The sequence below is a fragment of the Peromyscus leucopus genome, chromosome 5, assembly GCF_004664715.2.
Source record: "Peromyscus leucopus breed LL Stock chromosome 5, UCI_PerLeu_2.1, whole genome shotgun sequence".
NCBI classification, from domain to species: domain Eukaryota; kingdom Metazoa; phylum Chordata; class Mammalia; order Rodentia; family Cricetidae; genus Peromyscus; species Peromyscus leucopus.
In genome coordinates this window covers 126,236,465-126,242,753 of record NC_051067.1, presented here as the reverse complement: position 1 = coordinate 126,242,753, position 6,289 = coordinate 126,236,465, and positions in this window count along the sequence as shown.

Sequence of the window (6,289 nt, the reverse complement as noted above, 5' to 3'; positions counted from 1 at the left end):
CACTCTCTCAATCTCCTTCATATTATCTTAAACTATTAAAATAGTAAGTCTTATTAACACAGCTGCATATAACCCTCCAGTCTTTTGTCAAAACCTCACAAGGCAACCATCATCAACACAGACCCAGGTAGATACACCACGTTTGCCCAATATGTTGTAGCTTTCAAGAGCCTTGTAAGTTTTATAATTATGTTCTCCAGTCTTTTACATCAATATACGTAAGTGACTTAAAATAATTTGTATAAGGACATTACCTCCCCGAGTTCAATCCTCAACACTACCAAAAAATATAATAAAGACATCACCCAGGAGCAGGAGTATAGCTCAGTGGTAGAGCGTGTGCCTTTAAAAAATAAATAAATAAATAAATGAAGGAAGGAAGGAAGGAAGGAAGGAAGGAAGGAAGGAAGGAAGAAAAACCCTCCCAAACTAAGCACAGGCAATAGGAAAGGCAGCTCCAACAGGGCTACTCCATGTTGGAAGTTTTGTCAAAAATCAAACTGCAAGGGGCCAGCAAAATGGTTCAGCAGGTAAAGGTACCTGCTACCAAGCCTGAAAACCCGAGTTCAATCCCAGACCCTACATGGTGGAGGGAAAGAACCAACTCATACAAAAGAATTAACAGTAATTTAAAAAACATTGACTGATTAATCAGATTGAGACAATGTAACTGAAAGTAAATCATGTTCCTTTTAAAATTTTCCTTTTTTTCCCCCTTTTTTTCTTTTTTTAAACAGGGCCTCTCTCTGTAGCTCTGGCTGTCCTAGAACTCCCTATGTAGATCAGACTGGCCTTGAACTCACAGAGATCCACCTGCCTCTGCCTCCCAAGGCAGGAGCCACCACACTAGGCTACAAACTTTCCTTTTGCTACAATGTTTACTGGCAAACAAAGAATGACACATAAGTATTATCACATATGTATCAGCTCAATGAACAGAAGTAAGCAAAAAAGAAAGAAAATACAAAGTTAAAAATAGCCCTTATGTCCGAGGGGTTAGGGAATCCTTCCAAGTTCCTATTAAAAAGTTTCTTCACATGGCTGCATTGCACTTTTTAAAAACATGTACCACGGAGGTGGTGGAAAATATAGACTTAGGATAGGCATGTTACATTTGGACAGACTGAGAGGAAATGGACAATCGGAAGAGTGGATGAGTTTACCAACACATCCCCAGCGGTGCCCACCCTGGGACCGGACAACGCTGTGCTCACCTGCTCCTTGGTCATGTCCTCTGGTGGGAGTCCATCAACCACCGGATTGCCCTTGGCTTTGCCCTTCTTCCCTTTCTTTTTGGGTGCCTTTGAAGAAGAGAAGACTGGGTAAGTAAAGTCCACTCTATCTAATGCCACCGCTCCTTGACTATTTGCTTACACAAGCATTAGGGGAAGGCACACCTGTTTAGAACCCCGACCTCTACTGTTCACACACGGCTGATTGGACCACTCACCTAGAGGGCATCACTATACATACTAACCTGCCCCCCCACCTCACCCCCCCCACCTCCGACTCCCCACTCCGGTTAACCACACACACGGGGGAGAAAGACAGAGTAGAGGGAATCATTAACACGTTTGGAGAAGCACAAAGGAGAAATCTTCCTCTTCAGAAAAGAACACTTTGTCTTTCCAAAAGGGAAGGAGAAGGGATCCTCTCCAAACTCATTCACTGCTGGATATAGGGCAAGGATTTCTTCAGTGTGGTTAAAATATATATATGTTTATATATATATATATATATAAACTCATTTGGGAGAGGGGAGAAGGGGTTGAGGGAAAGAATATGAGTAAAGAAAACTAAAATTAAGGAGCATTTGAGGGTTAGTATGGAAGCCTAAAAGAAAAAGAAAAAATTATCTGGGCTAAAGGGGGAACGTGCACACAGCCCACGCCACCCTGCAGAATGTTGGCCATCGTGCCTTAAAACCACCACAGAAACACATGCAAGAAACGTATCGCTACATGTAGAGAATTAGCCTTTTAGCTAAGAGCTAGCTCTTATCAGTGTCCATGCAGGAAGGAGTGACCTCATAGCAATGACCAAATCTGAGGTTTCGTGTCCTCCAAACTGCAGAGAACTCTGGTCAGGAGTGAGCAAACAGGACGCTCGCCAGTGTCTGTAAACGTGTTCCCAGCAGAAACTGCTCGCAGGGTCCTGCTTTGTTTGAGCGGCTTTGGTAATGTCACAGAAGCTTTCGGGGAAGACTCAATAGCAGTAACTATTCACGAAGCTCCCACAGAGAGAAGCCACCCCACCAGCTGATGGCCCAGCTCCTGGCACAACGTGACAACACCTGTATCCTAAAGGGAAGAGCCTCATTATATGAGGACGACGGTCTAAGGAGGCAGAGAGCTCATGCCTTGTTCTCCTAAGGAGCCTGAGGTCTCTGCAACCCAAGGTGATATCCTCATCACTGTATGACACTCGACCCTCTCCACACCCCTTGGTAGAGAGGGACCTCTAGCCACCGTGGTATGCACCGGATCTCCACCTCAGACACAGAGTTCCTAGGGTTTCTCCTGAGCCGGACTCTCTGCTCCCTGTGGACCCTTACGTGCCCCTGAGCCCATAGGAGGTGGAATCCTACATCCCAAGGATCTGGCGGACTCAGCTTCTGACTTCTGGACACCTTGCACATCAGGCGAGAGTCTGGCAAATTCGACAACCATCCCAGAGAACTGAAGAGCCCAATCTTAGTTCCAGTGTATTCAAGGCCCCCGGCATCCTGGCCTCCCCAAATGGGACCTCTAGTAATCCAAAACTGCAGGCCGCTAACCGCAGGCCTCCCCGTCCCCGGGACCCGGCCCTATCCGCACTTCTGCGCGAAAGTCCCCCTGTTGACCCCACGTTCTCTGTGCACTGGACACCCAGAGCACCGGCCCGACTCACCATGCTGCCAGCAGTCGGGCACCGCCACTACTCAGGGATAGGCGCTGGTCTGCGGAGGCTGCGCTGTCTCCTGGCAACCGGGACGAGATCCCGCTCTGGGTCTCAAATCTTCGCGAGACTCTCCTCAGCGCCGCCGCCCCACCCACCCCCAGGGACCTCGACAACCGGGAGTGCGTCCCTAACGACGCGCCTGAAGAAGAGGTGCACAGCTTGCAGCTGCCGGCTGTTGCCTTCAGTGTATTGCGGGTCTTCTTCCCGCTAGAACTCGAGCTACAAAAGAGACGGTTCCTTCGGTTCTCCAGAGTCTACATGGCGGGCGCTCAGAGAAGAATAAAGAAGAGAATGTCTGAATGCTTAGTCTGCCACCCAAGCTCGGTTCCCAAATTGGATTCAAATGTGAGCTAAGAGCCCGCTCCTGCGGTTAGTTCATCCGCCTTGCCCCGCTTGTGAAAATTCCTTTCACATGCTACCCTGATGAGACTGAAAATGCATAGCTGGGCTTCCAGAAACTCGGGAAAGAACGAGAAAGGCTGCGGGTGTTGTGCCTGTAATTACTGCACTGGGTTGGAAGCTAGCCTGGGCTACATAGTGAGTTCTAATCCAGCCAGAGCTACATACCAAGACCCTGGCTCAAAACAACAAACAGAAAAAAACAAAAACAAAAACAAAAACAAAGAAGGGCCAAGAAAAAAAAATGGCTTGGCAGAACTGGGCTGCATGCAATTCAGTAGCAGAGTTTTTGCAAAGACATGCTGAGTGTGCCCAGAGACAGAAGGGGCAGCCAGTCACACTTCCCTGTCTGCTTTCCACAACCATAATATCCAACCAGGAGAGAAAGGCGCTCAGTAGTGGGGATCTGAGAGTCACAGCAATGAGTTCCTCTTGTTTGCTTACCCCCCCCCCACCTTCCCCCTACACAGAGATTCTTGGAAAAGAATGGCCAGCTGGAAGAACAGCACTGAATCCTTGTGAATGCTCAAACAGTGACTTATTTATAGTAAACCTTAACAAAGAGCCAACATGACTGCCAGACTGCTTTCTGTCAGTGAACTCCACGGTGAGCGCAGAGGGCCAAGGGGTTAGGAGTCTCCCAGAGGAGACTTGACATGAAGCAGCGAAGTAGCACAGTCGAGTAATTAGTGAGCCCTTATGCACAACAGGGTAGGCGCCTCATGTTGATTTGCATTTTTCCTTCATTAGTCTACTGGGGAATCCTGAACTAAGTAAATGTATTAACAACTCCTTTCAGCTGGGCGGGGGTGGCGCATGCCTTTAGTCCCCATCACTTGGGAGGCAGAAGCAGCCAGATCTCCCAGTTCAAGGCCTGCCTGGTCTACAGAATAAAGAGTGAGTTCCAGGACAGCCAGGGCTACACAGAGAAACCCTGTCAAAAAGCAAAACAAACAAACAAAACCCTTTCAGCCAAAAGGGCAAGAATAGGAAAACTAGTTCAGGGTGGCACAGAAAGGGTTTTTGTTTGCCAGAAATCGACAGCTTGACTTTTCAGTATGGGATTACAGAGATGAACAGCTTGGGGAGCACAGGCTGGAGATTCCCTGGGCTCCCAACAAGACACACCCTGATAAGGGCTTTTCCTGCAGAATTTAACTCCGGTTCAATTCCCAGCACCCACACGGTAGCTCACAACTGTCTGCAACTCCAGCATCTGACACCCTCACACAGAGACACACATGCAGGCAAAACACCAATGCACATAAAATAAAAATTAATATATACATATGTAACCTATTGACGATGTAACAGGGAACCCTAAAGCACAGTGACAATACAGTGACCTAATTCGTTTTACGTGTGAATCTGAAACTTGCCTATGACTAGTGGGGCAACCTACCCAATCCCCTCATCACCCTCTCTCTGGAAAACTCAAAAGTAGCATCTGGAACCACCTGAGCAGAGTCAGGCCAGCTGTTAGCGATGATCTCAAAGAGATTGTCAGCCAGAACGTACACAGGTGGAGTCTGGGTAGCCTGGTTTTCTCACCACATGGTGACCTGGTTTTTACTGGAGCCTTCCAAGAAAGCTGAACTTTCTTTTTTTTAAATGACCTAGCCTTGGAAGTCACATGGTATCACATCTCCCACACTCCACTGGTCAGTGCAGTCACAGGCTCTGACAACACTGAAGTAGACGTGTCTTGATGCGAGTGGGTTCTGGAAGAAACACTCGCAGTGGCTTTGGTTGGTTTGCTGAGGCGGGGTCCCGTGCTGCCAAGACTGACGGCAAAGCTGCCATGTAACAGAGGAGGATCTTGAGTTCCTGTTCCTCCTGCCTCTGCCTGTGAAGTGTTGGGATTACAGGTGTGTAGCACCATGATCCGCTCCACGACATTTTAGCTGCCATAGTCATTTTGGAAAACACAGCATGCTGCCCCAGCTGACTAGGAGTGGCCTATGCCCAAACACTGTGGTTGTGGTCACCAGTGTGGTCAGTGGTCACTTGTGCTAGCCCTATACCCTAGCTTTGCCCTAGGAAGGGAAGTAATGACCAAAAACTGACCATTGGCTCAGCTCGTACTGGTGGAGCTTCAGAGGGCTTTAACCAGCAGGTGGGTGTGCTTCCTTGTTTTGTAAACCAAAGAAAAGGAGAACTACTAGCTGTCTGGAATTGGCCTTCAGGCTCAAAGGCCACAGGCTACCTGATGTCCGCTAGATCTGTTCAGGAAGCCGGAGCTTTGACTCAGACCCTACTGAATGAATGAAGCTGTTCGGCTACTGTCCTCTTAGCCACCCAGTGTGCCCAAGTCTGCCTGACTTACCCGTCGGTTCATATTCCCCTCAGCCTTTTCAGGTATGAATAACTCATTCTCCCTGATGGTTGTTTGCTTTGTTGTTTTGGAGTTTTTGTAAAAGAGCAAGAGGATTTTAGGCTGGGCCTTCCTGACTCCTCGCCCTGACTCCCGTCTCTGTGCTCAGTATCTTCAGATCTCCAGGAGGAGTAGGGAGGTACTGTGCGTCTTAGGGGTTACTGTTGCTTCGATGAAACACCATGACCAAAACAACTTGGAGAAGAAAAGGGTTTATTCAGCTTACATTTCCACATCACAGTTCACCATCAAAGGACGTCAGGGTAGGAACCTGGAGGCAGCAGCTGATGCAGACGCCGTTGAGGAACTTGGCTTGTTCCCCATGGCTTACACAGTCTGCTTTCTTACAGAACCCAGGACCACCAACCAAGGGATAGCATTAACCACAAAGGGATAGGCCCTCCCACATCAATGATTAAGAAAATGCCCTACCGCTGGACATTGCGGAGACATTTTCTTAATTAAGGTTCCAGTCTCTGAGATGACTTCAGCTCATGTCAAGTTGACACAAAACTATCCAGCACACTGTGCAAAGCAAGCAGGCTTGATGCGGGACTAGCGTTTCGAGATGGGACT